Source organism: Pleurodeles waltl, chromosome 4_2 (genome assembly GCF_031143425.1).
Source record: "Pleurodeles waltl isolate 20211129_DDA chromosome 4_2, aPleWal1.hap1.20221129, whole genome shotgun sequence".
NCBI classification, from domain to species: Eukaryota; Metazoa; Chordata; class Amphibia; order Caudata; family Salamandridae; genus Pleurodeles; species Pleurodeles waltl.
The window spans coordinates 686,194,596-686,211,221 of NC_090443.1; positions in this window are offsets into that span (position 1 = coordinate 686,194,596).

Genomic DNA, 16,626 nt, shown 5'->3' on the forward strand with positions numbered 1-16,626 from the left:
TAGTGACAAACAGCCTTTTTCATTTTTCACAACTGTGGGGCTGTTCCTCTCCTAGGTTAGCATTTAGAATTCCCTAATATATTTTCAAGTGGTAATTTCTGATCTGAAAGGGGTAGTGATGCCATGTTGGTATGTTTGGAATGATAGTCAGAAACCCTGTTGACTAGTGTAGTTGGATTTCACAATAATATTTTAGTTTAGAAATGCCACTTTTAGAAAGTGGCCATTTCTCTGTGCTTATAACTCAGTGTTTTGCAGCCTGACTCCAATCAACAACTATGACAGTCACACTTTGTGTATTCTTTTCAGACAGCAACAACACAGGAAGGGCTGGATGTGACAAGAGAGGCATCTGCATACTGGTAGTCTTCCTGGGATGGAGAGGGAGAAGTTGTTCACACTTTACACGTGAATAGGCTATGTCCTAACCTCACACAAAGGGTTGATGTACCCCTTACTGATGACAGGAGCCAGGGCTGGGTTGAAAGGGGATTGTGTTACACTTGAAAGGGTTCCTTTGAAGTCACTCCTCAAATCAAAGACATTTTTGATTATAAGTACAGGGGCTCTGACCTCATGTTTTGGAGAGCACTTTTGGTACTGGGACCTAACCTCTTTCAGAAGGACTGCTGCTCTGCTCAGAGGACTCATCTGGACTGCTCTGCTCCTGCTGCCCTGCTTCCTTCTACCTGCTGGGTGACCTAAAGGAGTCACTGGATTGCTTTTCTGTGTGTTGCCCTGCTGTCATCTGGTCCGTAACTCTGTTCTGCCAAGGCACTGTAGTGCTGCCAGGAGAGATCAAATTGGAATTATTGGTCTTGTTGTGCAGGTCTGGCTGCCCACTGCGGTCTACTTGTGTCCCCCCAAGTGTCCACCCAGAAGCCGAGCACATGGTGAGCATTGGTTGCTGCTCTTGGCATCTGCAATCACAAGCACCTGGGAACGCTTCATTGTCCACTGGCTGACAGCCTGCACATTGTGAGCACTTTTAGTCTGCAGCCCAGAGTGGTGTGCGCTCCACTATTTCCCCCCAGGGGATGGTGTGTCCCTTGTGATTGGTGCTGTACCTGTAATGTGGGACTAAAACCTTGCAGTGTAGATTATCACCCCATACTAATAGGTTCAGGCAGAGCTGCTACCTAGTTGTCCCCTGCTTACAAGCGAAGGACAACCAAGCCTGTCTTGAAGACTTAACAGCGTTGCTCCAAACACGCTCCCTGAGTAATGATGCCCGGCTGCGCTCCCAGGGTCAAGGCGTATGCAGAGATAGATGACTCAGGCCCCATTCCTGAGGCTCGTTGACACGTCTGAGGCTGCACCATCACAGCACCACTTGGAAAGTGCCCTGGGGCCAGTGGACTCCTCTCCGGCGGACAGCCTGACCCCGCCCAGAGTACCGATGGTGAGTTAGACACCTGAGGAGCCTTGTAGCTGTGCCGCGCTTCCTTTGCGGTCAGCCACATTTACCTCCATACATAAGGACGCAGCCCGGTGACCATAAGTGGCTCCAGGCTCGCCAACATTTTGAGTGACATTTCTCTACTCACAGGTAGGGGTGAACCTCCGAGGAAGACCCAGAGATGAGCTTAAGGTTGACTCCCAAGTGGGGATGCCTGTGTTAACCGTGCGGATATCAAATACTGTATCACTTATAGTAGGCACGCAGGTATTCCTGCGGCCTACTCTTGTTTCTAATGCACATTTCATCGAGTGGAAGCCACTGAAATTACTGTATCCTAACTAATGGGAGCACAGAGATTCCTGTACATTAGATTGCCTACTGTGATTCATGCACTTGTCCAACGTTATGCGTTATTGCTTCTCGAACTGTTGCATTACCTGTGAAACATTCCTGGAATATATTGTGGTGGCTAGGTAATTATTGATTTATGTGTTCCCAACCCAACTGCTGCATTCTCATGCCCTGATAGAATGGTGCATACCGTTTTGACATTTGCATTGTAAGGATCACAAGTACTATGTCAGTGATTACATGATATGCACAGCATTTCTGATTTATGTCATTTTGGTGGTATGTGATGTATACAATATAGAAATATATTTTCATATAACCATTTGTGGAGTCCCTTTTGTGGTGTGTTCAGTGTGTTACTGGTGTGAATGTTTTGTGCAAACACGTTACACATTGCCTCTGGGGATAAGCCTGGCTGCTTAGTGCCAAGCTACCAAGGGGTGAGTATAGGTTATCTTTGGTGTGTAACTCACATGGCCTGACTAGAGTGGTAGGTTCTGCCTGCCTGAGGTGCATACCCTAGTAAACAAGAAACCCCATTTCTAACAATAATGACCATAAAAGTAGCACAAACAAGATTTTGGAAAACACACTTAGGGAAACCATTAAACTGACTATCAATAACACAAACTTTTTTTATCGTAATAGCTAAACAAAAAGATAATGAACCTTTTATTTAGGAGTGGGCACAATTCCACTTATATGCAGAATTATATGAAACCATAAATAATTATACGAAATGCTTATTTGTCATTTAGACAAAGTTATTTCTTTCTGTGTTAAAATAGTGCAAAATACAAAAACACCACTTACAGCAGTTACTCGTGTTCTGTTGTTCACTTATGTTCGCCCGCCCTTATTTCAAATATGGATAGATGTTAGTTTTTTTAAACTAGGATCTTAACCGGAGGACCCAAATTCATACGGACTGGGAATGCAGCCCTGTTTATAAACTTTTTGCTACCACTTTTAGGGTCGAGCGCACACAATCGCTCTGGAAAATGTTGTAATCTCTCTGTGGGCTTCTAACTATGTCCATGTCACGCCCGTCACTTTCATTAGTTCTTGGACTTGCCTTTTAAAAATCAATTGATTCCATTTGTGAAAGGCATGCATACATCATGCCTTTTCCGGTGTTTATCCCTCTTCGAGCGCACCGGTAAACTACTGAAAATATACGAGGCTCTGTGTTTTTTTTTAGCTGGTTTCTGGACTACTTTATCTTTTCATTTCCTGTGCAGCGCAATCTCGCTGGGCAGAAGATGAGCGCTTTGCATGACATCAACCCTGTTACATGGATAATTGCACTTTTGCCGGTAACATAGGTAATTGCACTTTTGCTGATAAATTTCACTTCAAGCGAACTTCTGTTTCCTTTTCTGTATCTCCTTCAAGCTCATGGCGACTATCAACTTGCATATGTGAAACTGTTTTACTTTTCATTATTAGTTTATGTGGCAAGAAAAGTCTGGTTAGGAGTTTACCACGCTGATATCTCTAACGCGAGCAAACATGAGACCCGTTGCATTGCAAATGCTTGTTGGGATTGGGATCACCAGTGTAGATGCTAAGGTGGCAATTCTCCACCATTAAAAATTATTTACTTGAAGCAGTTCCCTTATGCACTCACAATCAAATCCCTGTGGTAATTTATGATGCTAGACCAGAGATGGCCTTGGATCTCATGATTTGGGGCAACTTAGAAACATTTATTTTTCCTTGACAACTGACGAAGTTACTAGCTAATCCATATAATTAGTGTCAAACTAACATAATGATATACTCAGTCAACCGGCAGTTAGAATAAATGTAACATGCGGGAGACAACAGGAATGTCCCATGACATTTTGTTTGCCTTTATATTAAACCCCTTCCTACTGAAATATGAAGCGACTCCCTGATCCAACCACCACTTGCCATTTGAACTTAAAATATGCAGGCAGTATTGTGGTGTTTTTAAAAGTACAGTTATTCAAAGGTTTTTAGAACATATCCAGAAGTTTGCAATATTGGGAGGCTATTGGAAGGCTCTAAAATAAATCACATGTAGATCGAGGCCTTGTTTATTAATACTAACAAGTTAGTTTTACCAGAGAGTGTTAGGAATAATTATCTATGGATAGACATCTCTAAAATTTATAAAGACATCTGTCCACTGAAGTACATCCTGATCATTTGCAACGTTAGTAAATTGGTGAAGAAATGGAAGTATTTTCCATTAACAACAGCGAGTTCTATTGCTATAATCAAGCTATACATGCTCCCCGTTTATGTTTTTTTCTCGAGTGCCTACAGTGTCCATTATTCAGCGTTTTTCCACATGGTGAACGCTTACGTTCCAATTTTATTTGGGCAAATGCGCAACCGCAGGTTGCACTCCAAAAATTATACATGACAAAAGAAGATAGTAGATTAGCGTTCTCAAATATTAAAGGGGGTTATTATGCAGCTTTCCGTACATATTGCGCTAAATTCTCTGAACTGGGTTATTATTATTGTGCTAACAATGTCTTATTACAATACATGAAGGACAACTTATTTAAGTATTTCAACAAAACCCCGTTTCTCATTAGAATTTTTAGAAGTCCAAAGAAAATGAGAAAGGTATACAAGATTAGGCTACAGTTCTATAAAACGAAAGAACACTTCTACCAACATTTTGATATACCGAAGAGACAAAACTTGCAGATCGCGTGCAACTATTTAGTTGAATTATAATACAGGAAGAGGCCTGGAAATAAACTAATGAATTGGTGCTTTCAACAATTTAAACTGCTAATTTCAGACAAATGCCCTTTTATACATAATGAATGGTTTATGGGATGCCTGATTTCCTCTATAAAATAGAAGACGAAACTGCTAAAGCCTGCACGCGGCGTAAAAGTGGAAATCTGAGAGATTGGTTACATATGGTCCTGCTTTTGACTGAATTCATTTTTAAATGATATTTTACATTTTCTGAGTAGTCAAGCTGGGAGCACGCTCTCCTCGGACATATAGAAGGGCTAAGTAATAACCATGTGATATTTATATTTATTTCAAAGACAATTGCAGTTGTGGGGATCTGATGTTAACCCCAATTTTAGAAGGACACTAAGAAATGCATGGAGGGACGTTTAGAGAATCCATGTGTGCAACTCTTATTGGAAGATTTAATAGTTAGTGAGTAAGAGTTCAAAAGCTAGCTGCAATATAGTGGAATGCCCCTCAGTGCTTAATTTGTAAAAAAATAAGGGGCAAAACTAACACCATATTTATACTTTGATGCTAGACCCCGCTAACGTCACAATATCTCAGTGTGCGTCATTTTCTGGATGCGTGAAACCGCCTTGCGTTAATGACATGCTAGGTAGGCGTTCCCGTCCAAAAAATGACTTAAACACCTGTGCGCCATATTTATCCAATCGTGCAAAAATGATGCACGGTTGGGAGGCGGAAAATGGCGCACATCCCGATTTGTGTCAACAATTAACGCCTGGGTCAGAGCAGGTGTTAAAATTGGGCAAAAACCCTAGTACTTAAGGAAAACAAACAGAAGCAACATCAGAGCTCCAAAAGGAAGACATGGAGGTGCTATTCATCCAGCATGCACGAAGACGCAGAGCACAGGAGCAACAGCAGCAGCTTCCACCACACCAACAGGGACCCAAAAGGCAACGCCGAAGGCAGGAGAGGATATTCCGGACCAGGACAACCCTTCAGGGCCTCAGGGAACATGACATCATCCAGAGGTACAGACTAAACTGGCAAGACATACAGCAGCTGCTGCGCCACATTGAGCCACAGCTGGCACCCAGCTTGCAGACACCCCACATCATTCCACCAGAGACCAAGCTAGTAGCTGTCCTCCACATGTTGGAAAGTGGCTCTTTTCAAACCACTGGTGCCCTGGTTGCCGGGATCTCGTAGCCCTCAATCTCTGCATTCCTACCCAAGGTACTGGATGCCATCATCTCCCTCACACCCGCCACATCAGCTTCCCCAACACACAGCAGAAGCAGCAGGAGACCAAACAGGGCTTCAATCAAATCAATGGCTTCCCACACATGATTGGTGCCATTGACTGCACACATGTACGGATTGTGCCACATGCTGCAACCGAGCATCTATACCGCAACAGGAAGCACACACACTCCATCAATGTGCAGGCCATTGTGGATCACCGGGGATTGATCACCACCATTGTGGCAAAGTATTCTGGGAGTGTACATGATTCATTCATCTTCCGGCACTGCACCATCAATCAACACTTCCAGGATGGACGATATGGCAATGGCCTACTTGTTGGTAAGTACAGAAATCTAGTTATATACACTCTACACAGCAACCCTGTAGGACACACAACACATACACCACTACATTGACACGTAGCCAGGAAGACACTGAGGTTGTGACACTGCTCATCATGTTTGATATCCTGACCCAATGGGATACACACATATGGACAAATGACAGATGCAAATAACAACAGATGCCACTCCAGAGCCACAAGGGACCAATTTAAAACCACACAGTGACAATGACATGGCCTTAACTGGCAGTACAACTTGGAAGAAGAATCTTCCAATATCACATCAATAACACTCAATCACACACCCTTCCAAGCAATACGTACTGTGTAAGGGGTGTGTAATGTGTTTCGCTGCAGGTCAAACACCATGAGACACATAGCATGATGATGCTGACTCTAATGAAAGTGACATGGAATCATTGAGGCAGTACCAACACCTCACATTACTCCTGAGGTGACATCGTCCGCTACCAATAAGCAAATGGACTGTGCTAAGTACACACATTGATGTGTCAATACTGCAAAGTGCACACTGCTACACATACGGATTGAGACAATTACACATATATACAACAGATGTACAGGCACATAGACCTTCTGACACTTAAACCTTCACCCCCTCAACCAAGTTAGCCAGCTTACCTGGAGCAGGTTCAGTAGTGTAGGTACACGTTTGCACATGAGCCAACTCGATGAGGGCACAAAATATAGGTTTGTACATAACTTGTCACACATGGGATATTTGTGCATTGTCAATTGTGAACACTTCAGTGCTGCCAACTTATGGAGATGTGTTGTACATTGTCACCTAGCCAAATCAAAGGGCCTCACTGTTGATTTTCACATGCTATTACATATGTTGAATTGGATGGGATGTTCAGGCCATATAGTGCAACTGTGTTACCACCACAGTAAAATTAATTCTGTGTGTGGAAGTATCAATTCACCTCCAGGGAAGGCACATGGACACATCTTTCATATGACATGATGAATGGGAGATACACAATGAGCTCAAGTTTACAAATACTGTATACTGCTGATTTCCGGTCAATCAGCCAAACACCAGTTTTGATAATTAAACAACCCAATGCATAAAAGAACAACCTAGAACCCTAGTATCCCACACAATAAGACAAACACAGATGAGTCACAGACGACACAAGATAACAACTGCCATGCAAAGTGATAATCAAGGTGAAAACAACATCCTAAATATTTACACTCATTTTCTCTTTCAGCTGATCAGGGTTATGGGATCCAGCCATGGATCATGACCCCATTTGCCAACCCAAGCACAGCATCAGAGCGTGCCTATAATGAGGCACATCGGAGGATGCGCACCACAGTAGAGAGGACTTTTGCCATCCTTTTGACCTGTGCCATCCTGCACAACATTTGTGTAAGGAGGAACATTCCCCTCTATGAACCAGACCCACAAATGCCTGAAGAGGAGGAAGAGGAGGATGATGTTCGTGAATATGAGGGGGACCATCCAAACACTGCAGCAGTATTGCGTCGGAGACAACACATTGTACAAAACTTCTTCTAACTATAGTCACCATCACCACTTTATAGCATATGTCATTAAACACCTACCTTCATCACTCAATCATGCTCTGGGTAAATATTTATGCATCACATGATCCCTAGGAATCATAATCAGAGTTTAGCCTCATGGAGCATTGCAGAAACACAGATTAGGATACTGAAAAAGCCACATCACATTTGATGGTTATGAATGAAAACCCAACATCGCACACAGTGTAAATGACATACGCCCTTTCTATTTCACATGTGAAGGCCAATATCAGAGGACCACAGCTATGACACACATTCATGTTGCCAACATGGTTCATTGCAGCACATGAAACACAATTAAGACACCATCAATCATAAGGTAAAAAAGTGTTTCATACATGAGGCAGTGGATGTGCTATTGCATTGGTAACAGGAATGACTGACCAGACCCTTGACAGCAGTAAGTGTGACATCAGCTATCTTTGCAAGGAGCGTGTGTAACAAGGAGTCCATCTAAGCTTAAAATGGATAGCACGTGTGCCCCAGATATGACAAGCATTGCTCACAAGAAATGCCATGCGTAGTCCATCCCAAGTAATAAGCCCTGCCACTGCCATGTTTTAACCTCTTCTGTGCCTTGGATGAGATGATCTCGTCCAAGGCTACAGTTCCCCTGTGCCTTGGACGAGATCATCTCGTCCATGGCACAGGGGAACTTGGGGGCGCGCTAGCGCGCCCCCCGTGCACCCCCCTTCCCCCCCCAAGTCGGAGATGGAAGGGGAAGACCTTCCCCTTCCACCCCCGACCCCCCCCCCACCCACCCCCCCCGTGACGTCAGCGCGCGCGCGCGCGCTGATGTGTCACAGGGGCCTCCCTCGTCGCGCTGGAAGCTCTGCTTCCAGCGCGATTGAAAAAGAAATGCAAAAGCATTTCTTTTTCAATCACTTGGGAGGCCTGGAGGGGCTTCAAAGGGAAGGAAAAGTATTTCCTTCCCTTTGAAGTCCCTCCGAGGGTTTCAAAAGCCGGATTGCTTGCAATCCGGCTTTTGAAACCCCACTAGACACCAGGGATTTTTTTTTTTTCTTAGAAATTGACAAAAGGGAGCGACCCCTTGGGCAAGGGTCGCTCCCAGGGGGGGCATTTTTTTGAAAAGGCCTTTTCTGCCCCCAGGGGGGGCAGAAACCTCTAGGCACCAGGGACCATTTTTTTTTTCATTTTTTTTTTTTCATTTTTTTTTTATTGAGGTGGGGAGCGACCCCTTAGGCAAGGGTCGTTCCCCTTGGGGGAAAATTATATTTTGCCCATTTCTGCCCCCCTTGGGGGCAGATTGGCCTATTTTGATGAGGCCAATCTGCCCCCAAGGGGGGTAGAAACCACTAGACACCAGGGATTATTTTTTTTTAATTGTTATTGACAAAAGGGAGCGACCCCTTGGGCAAGGGTCGCTCCCAGGGGGGCATATTTTCGGGAAGGCCTTTTCTGCCCCCCCTGGGGGCAGAAACCTCTAGGCACCAGGGACCATTTTTTTTTTTTTTTTTTTTTTGTTTCATTTTTTTTTTTTTTGGTGGGGAGCGACCCCTTAGGCAAGGGTCGCTCCCCTTGGGGGAAAATTATATTATATTTTGCCCATTTCTGCCCCCCTTGGGGGCAGATTGGCCTATTTTGATGAGGCCAATCTGCCCCCAAGGGGGGTAGAAACCACTAGACACCAGGGAGTTTTTTCTTTGCGTGAATTTCACGCAAAGGGAGCGACCACTTAGGCAAGGGTCGCTCCCTGGGAGGGAGGGGAATTTATTTTAGGCCATTTCTGCCCCCCCTGGGGGCAGATCGGCCTATTATTAGGCCGATCTGCCACCAGGGGGGGAAGAAACTTCTAGGCGCCAGGGTAAATTATTTTTTTTGTGTTTTTTTTTTTTGTTCTTTTTTTTTTTTTTAGAGATGGGGAGCGACCCATCAGGCAAGGGTCGCTCCCCTGGGGGGCAAATTGTATTTATACCATTTCTGCCCCCCTGGGGGCAGATTGGCCGATTTTAGGTCAATCTGCCCCCAAGGGGGCAGAAACCACTAGGCACCGGGGATTTGTTTTTTGGCGCCAATGTCACGCAGGGGGAGCGACCCCGTAGGCAAGGGTCGCTCCGGGGGGGGGGTGAGGGTTGGGGGGGCAAATTTATTTTAGGCCATTTCTGCCCCCCCGGGGGACAGATCGGCCTATTATTAGGCCGAACTGCCCCCGGGGGGGGGGGGCAGAACACTCTAGGCGCCAGGGCAATTTTTTTTGTGTGTTTTTTTTTTTTGTTGTTTCTTTTTTTAGAGATGGGGAGCGACCCATCAGGCAAGGGTTGCTCCCCTGGGGGGGCAAATTGTATTTAGACCATTTCTGCCCCCCTGGGGGCAGATTGGCCAATTTTAGGTTAATCTGCCCCCAAGGGGGCAGAAACCACTAGGCACCGGGGATTTGTTTTTTGGCACCAATGTCACGCAGGGGGAGCGACCCCGTAGGCAAGGGTCGCTCCCGGGGGGGGGATGGGGGTTGGGGGGGCAAATTTATTTTAGGCCATTTCTGCCCCCCCGGGGGACAGATCGGCCTATTATTAGGCCGAACTGCCCCCGGGGGGGGGGGCAGAACACTCTAGGCACCAGGGCAATTTTTTTTTTGTGTTTTTTTTTTTTTGTTGTTTCTTTTTTTAGAGATGGGGAGCGACCCATCAGGCAAGGGTCGCTCCCCTGGGGGGGCAAATTGTATTTAGACCATTTCTGCCCCCCTGGGGGCAGATTGGCCAATTTTATGTCAATCTGCCCCCAAGGGGGCAGAAACCACTAGGCACCGGGGATTTGTTTTTTGGCGCCAATGTCACGCAGGGGGAGCGACCCCGTAGGCAAGGGTCGCTCCCGGGGGGGGGTGGGGGTTGGGGGGGCAAATTTATTTTAGGCCATTTCTGCCCCCCCGGGGGACAGATCGGCCTATTATTAGGCCGAACTGCCCCCGGGGGGGGGGGGTCAGAACACTCTAGGCACCAGGGCAATTTTTTTTTTGTGTTTTTTTTTTTTGTTGTTTCTTTTTTTAGAGATGGGGAGCGACCCATCAGGCAAGGGTCGCTCCCCTGGGGGGGCAAATTGTATTTAGGCCATTTCTGCCCCCCTTGGGGGCAGATTGGCTGAGTTTAGGTCAACCTGCCCCCAAGGGGGCAGAAACCACTAGGCACCGGGGATTTGTTTTTTGGTGCCAATGTCACGCAGGGGGAGCGACCCCGTAGGCAAGGGTCGCTCCCGGCGGGGGAGGGTGGGGGTTGGGGGGGCAAATTTATTTTAGGGCATTTCTGCCCCCCCCCCCCCCCCCCCTAGGGCCGGCTGAGCTACAGGCCAAACACCACAGGTAGGCACCTTGCAAAAAACACCTCTGTTTTCTGTGAAAAAATATGTTGTGTCCACGTTGTGTTTTGGGCCATTTCCTTTTGTGGGCGCTAGGCCTACCCACAGAAGTGATGTACCATTTTTATCGAGAGACTTAGGGGAACGCTGAGTGGAAGGAAATTTGTGGCTCCTCTCAGATTCCAGAACTTTCTGTCACCGAAATGAGAGGAAAAAGTGTTTTTTGGGCCAAATTTTGATGTTTGCAAAGGATTCTGGGTAACATAACCTGGTCAGAGCCCCGCAAGTCACCCTATCTTGGATTCCCCTGGGTTTCTAGTTTTCAAAAATGCACTGGTTTGCTAGGTTTCCTCAGGTGTCGGCTGAGCTACAGGCCAAAATCCACAGGTAGGCACTGCTTTTTATAAAAAAATGTGATGTGTCCACGTTGTGTTTTGGGCCCTTTCCTTTCGTGGGCGCTAGTCCTACCCACACAAGTGAGGTATCATTTTTATCGGGAGACTTGGGGGAACGCTGGGTAGAAGGAAATTTGTGGCTCCTCTCAGATTCCAGAACTTTCTGCCACAGAAATGTGAGTAACATGTGTATTTTTAGCCAAATTTTGAGGTTTGCAAAGGATTCTGGGTAACAGAACCTGGTCCGAGCCCCGCAAGTCACCCCTCCTTGGATTCCCCTAGGTCTCTAGTTTTCAGAAATGCACAGGTTTGGTAGGTTTTCCTAGGTGCCGGCTGAGCTAGAGGCCAAAATCTACAGGTAGGCACTTCGCAAAAAACACCTCTGTTTTTTTCCAAAATTTAGGATGTGTCCACGTTGCGCTTTGGGGTGTTTCCTGTCGCCGGCGCTAGGCCTACCCACGCAAGTGAGGTATCATTTTTATCGGGAGACTTGGGGGAACGCTGGGTAGAAGGAAATTTGTGGCTCCTCTCAGATTCCAGAACTTTCTGCCACAGAAATGTGAGTAACATGTGTATTTTTAGCCAAATTTTGAGATTTGCAAAGGATTCTGGGTAACAGAACCTGGTCCGAGCCCCGCAAGTCACCCCTCCTTGGATTCCCCTAGGTCTCTAGTTTTCAGAAATGCACAGGTTCGGTAGGTTTCCCTAGGTGCCGGCTGAGCTAGAGGCCAAAATCTACAGGTAGGTACTTCGCAAAAAACACCTCTGTTTTTTTCCAAAATTTAGGATGTGTCCACGTTGCGCTTTGGGGTGTTTCCTGTCGCCGGCGCTAGGCCTACCCACGCAAGTGAGGTATCATTTTTATCAGGAGACTTGGGGGAACGCTGGGTGGAAGGAAATTTGTAGCTCCTCTCAGATTCCAGAACTTTCTGCCACAGAAATGTGAGGGACATGTGTTTTTTTAGCCAAATTTTGAGGTTTGCAAAGGATTCTGGGTAACAGAACCTGGTCCGAGCCACACAAGTCACCCCTCCTTGGATTCCCCTAGGTCTCTAGTTTTCAGAAATGTACAGGTTTGGTAGGTTTCCCTAGGTGGCGGCTGAGCTAGAGGCCAAAATCTCCAGGTAGTCACTTTGCTAAAAACAGCTCTGTTTTCTGTGATGTGTCCACGTTGTGTTTTGGGGCATATCCTGTCGCGGGCGCTAGGCCTACCCACACAAGTGAGGTATCATTTTTATCGGGAGACGTGGGGGAATGCTGGGTGGAAGGAAATTTGTGGCTCCTCTCAGATTCCAGAACTTTCTGCCACAGAAATGTGAGGAACATGTGTTTTTTTAGCCAAATTTTGAGGTTTGCAAAGGATTCTGGGTAACAGAACCTGGTCCGAGCCACACAAGTCACCCCTCCTTGGATTCCCCTAGGTCTCTAGTTTTCAGAAATGCACAGGTTTGGTAGGTTTCCCTAGGTGCCGGCTGAGCTAGAGGCCAAAATCTACAGGTAGTCACTTTGCTAAAAACAGATCTGTTTTCTGTGATATGTCCACGTTGTGTTTTGGGGCATATCCTGTCGCGGGCGCTAGGCCTACCCACACAAGTGAGGTATCATTTTTATCGGGAGATGTGGGGGAACGCTGGGTGGAAGGAAATTTGTGGCTCCTCTCAGATTCCAGAACTTTCTGCCACAGAAATGTGAGGAACATGTGTTTTTTTAGCCAAATTTTGAGGTTTGCAAAGGATTCTGGGTAACAGAACCTGGTCCGAGCCCCGCAAGTCACCCCTCCTTGGATTCCCCTAGGTCTCTAGTTTTCAGAAATGCACAGGTTTGGTAGGTTTCCCTAGGTGTCGGCTGAGCTAGAGGCCAAAATCTACAGGTAGTCACTTTGCTAAAAACAGCTCTGTTTTCTGTGATATGTCCACGTTGTGTTTTGGGGCATATCCTGTCGCGGGCGCTAGGCCTACCCACACAAGTGAGGTATCATTGTTATCTGGAGACGTGGGGGAACGCTGGGTGGAAGGAAATTTGTGGCTCCTCTCAGATTCCAGAACTTTCTGCCACAGAAATGTGAGGAACATGTGTTTTTTTAGCCAAATTTTGAGGTTTGCAAAGGATTCTGGGTAACAGAACCTGGTCCGAGCCCCGCAAGTCACCCCTCCTTGGATTCCCCTAGGTCTCTAGTTTTCAGAAATGCACAGGTTTGGTAGGTTTCCCTAGGTGGCGGCTGAGCTAGAGGCCAAAATCTACAGGTAGTCACTTTGCTAAAAACAGCTCTGTTTTCTGTGATATGTCCACGTTGTGTTTTGGGGCATATCCTGTCGCGGGCGCTAGGCCTACCCACACAAGTGAGGTATCATTTTTATCGGGAGACGTGGGGGAACGCTGGGTGGAAGGAAATTTGTGGCTCCTCTCAGATTCCAGAACTTTCTGCCACAGAAATGTGAGGAACATGTGTTTTTTTAGCCAAATTTTGAGGTTTGCAAAGGATTCTGGGTAACAGAACCTGGTCCGAGCCACACAAGTCACCCCTCCTTAGATTCCCCTAGGTCTCTAGTTTTCAGAAATGCACAGGTTTGGTAGGTTTCCCTAGGTGGCGGCTGAGCTAGAGGCCAAAATCTACAGGTAGTCACTTTGCTAAAAACAGCTCTGTTTTCTGTGATGTGTCCACGTTGTGTTTTGGGGCATATCCTGTCGCGGGTGCTAGGCCTACCCACACAAGTGAGGTACCATTTTTATCGGGAGACTTGGGGGAACATAGATTAGCAAAACAAGTACTATTGCCCCTTGTTTTTCTCTACATTTTTTCCTTCCAAATATAGGAGTGTGTGTAAAAAAGACATCTATTTGAGAAATTCCCTGTAATTCACGTGCTACTATGGTCACCCCGGAATTCAGAGATGTGCAAATAACCACTGCTCCTCAACACCTTATCTTGTGCCCTTTTTGGAAATGCAAAGGTTTTCTTGATAGCAATTTTTTACTCCTTATATTTCAGCAAATGAATTGCTGTATACCCGGTATAGAATGAAAACGCACTGCAGGGTGCAGCTCATTTATTGGCTCTGGGTTCCTCGGGTTCTTGATGAACCTACAAACCCTATATATCCCCGCAACCAGAGGAGTCCAGCAGACGTAACGGTATATTGCTTTTGATAATCTGACATTGCAGGGAAAAGTTACAGAGTAAAACGTAGAGAAAAATTGATGTTTTTTTTCACCTCAATTTCAATATTTTTCTTTTTCAGCTGTTATTTTCTGTAGGAAACCCTTGTAGGATCTACACAAATGACCCCTTGCTGAATTCAGAATTTTGTCTACTTTTCAGAAATGTTTAGGTTTCTGGGATCCAGCATTGGTTTCATGACCATTCCTGTCACTGACTGGAAGGAGGCTGAAAGCACAAAAAATTGCTCAAATGGGGTATGCCCCAGTAAAATGCCAAAATTGTGTTGAAAAATTGGGTTTTCTGATTCAAGTCTGCCTGTTCCTGAAAGCTGGGAAGCTGCTGAGTTTAGCACCGCAAACCCTTTGTTGATGCCATTTTCAGGGGAAAAACCACAAGCCTTCTTCTGCAGCCACTTTTTCCAATTTTTTTGAAAAAAACGAAATTTTCACTGTATTTTGGCCAATTTCTTGGCCTCCTTCAGGGGAACCCACAAAGTCTGGGTACCTCTAGAATCCCTAGGATGTTGGAAAAAAAGGACGCAAATTTGGCTTGGTTAGCTTATGTGGACAAAAAGTTATGAGGGCCTAAGCGCGAACTGCCCCAAATAGGCAAAAAAAGGCCTGGCACAGGAGGGGGAAAAGGCCTGGCAGCGAAGGGGTTAAGTCTCTCCCCACACTTCTCTAGGGGGCCCTGATAACCTTCATCTACACACACCCAGAATCCCATTCTGACTCCTGTGTACTTCCCTCTTCAGTATGGCATGACATACTCATAGTTCATCAGTCTGCATGGACTTCAGGTCCGATAATGCACTGCCTGGCAGTCGATAGGACCTGTAATCAGCTGTCCACTGCTTCCCATGTGAAAGGTCCAGTTGGCCCTTTGAAATTGATTCTCAACTCCAGGACTTGTGAGAGACTGAAGCTGCACACACCTGTGAGCACTTCCATGCAGACCAGCCATTTGAACCTGCCCTGTCCTTGCTGCTGCCTGGAACTGCTTAGAAGCTGCCATTTTCTGAATCTCCTTGTTGTGCATTGGTGTACAAATCACTTGTGTAAGAGAGCCCTTGGGGGATTATGTAACATTGCAGACCACAGCACAAATACAGTTATTAGTTCCCACAGTGTTGTTCCAGCTTTTCCCAGTCAGAGTCTGCTCACTGTGTATTTGGATTGTTCATGTTTGTTCCTGTCAGAGCCTGCATCCTGTAAGCCTGACTGGTTCCTGTCTTTGCGTTAACCATAGATGGTCCCTGTGGCTACATTTGTCTCATAGATGCTTTCCATGCCCTCTCTTTCATCATAGGGTATTGTGTCTGGTAGGTCTATGATGAATCCTCAAATATATAGTATAGTTTAATCAGTTTCCTCATAGTAGTCTGTTCTTCGACATGTATTCATATAGCCTAATCTAGCCCCCATCCCATGTCTGGTTTTGCATGTATTCATTAGTGCCAAACAATGACAGTGTGCCATGGCTGTATGCATGGATTCGGTACGGTGCCTCCAGCAAAACAAAGGGTTGCCAATGTGTATGTAAGGACAAAACACGTTTGTGCCCTGATGGTCCACACACAGATTCATGGCTGCCGCCACCTTTTGATGGGGCTTGCGTGATTACTAGCTGTGACATTAATCAGCACAGATGCACTGATGTTCCCTGTTGCAGTGGGAATTTTAGAGGCCATCCTGTGTACAACTGTTGTGATGAAACCTGCCTGTTTCCTATTACTGATGCAAAATCGTTTTAAGCACACCAAGGTTGCCCTGTCATCTGCCTTATTAAAGGTCTGCAGTGGTAGAGCTGGACTATCCCCATGTGTGTCGTTAGTTGATCTTTGGATTTAGATCAAATCTGCCTTGAAGGATACTCTGTTAATTCACGGGTTGGCTACACATACTCACGTAACTGTGACAACATGGAGGCCAATACTGACGCAGGGTACACATGGCCACACACTTGAACTGGACAGCTTTGTGCAATGAACCACTGGAAATATGTGAACACATGCAGCATGGTCTGCTGGTCCTCCACAGCCACAGGAGAAACATAGGTCATTTACATGACTCAAACTGTGGTGTACCATAACTTTTTTGGGTTGGAGTTGGGACTCTGTGTCACAAACACTGTACCTACC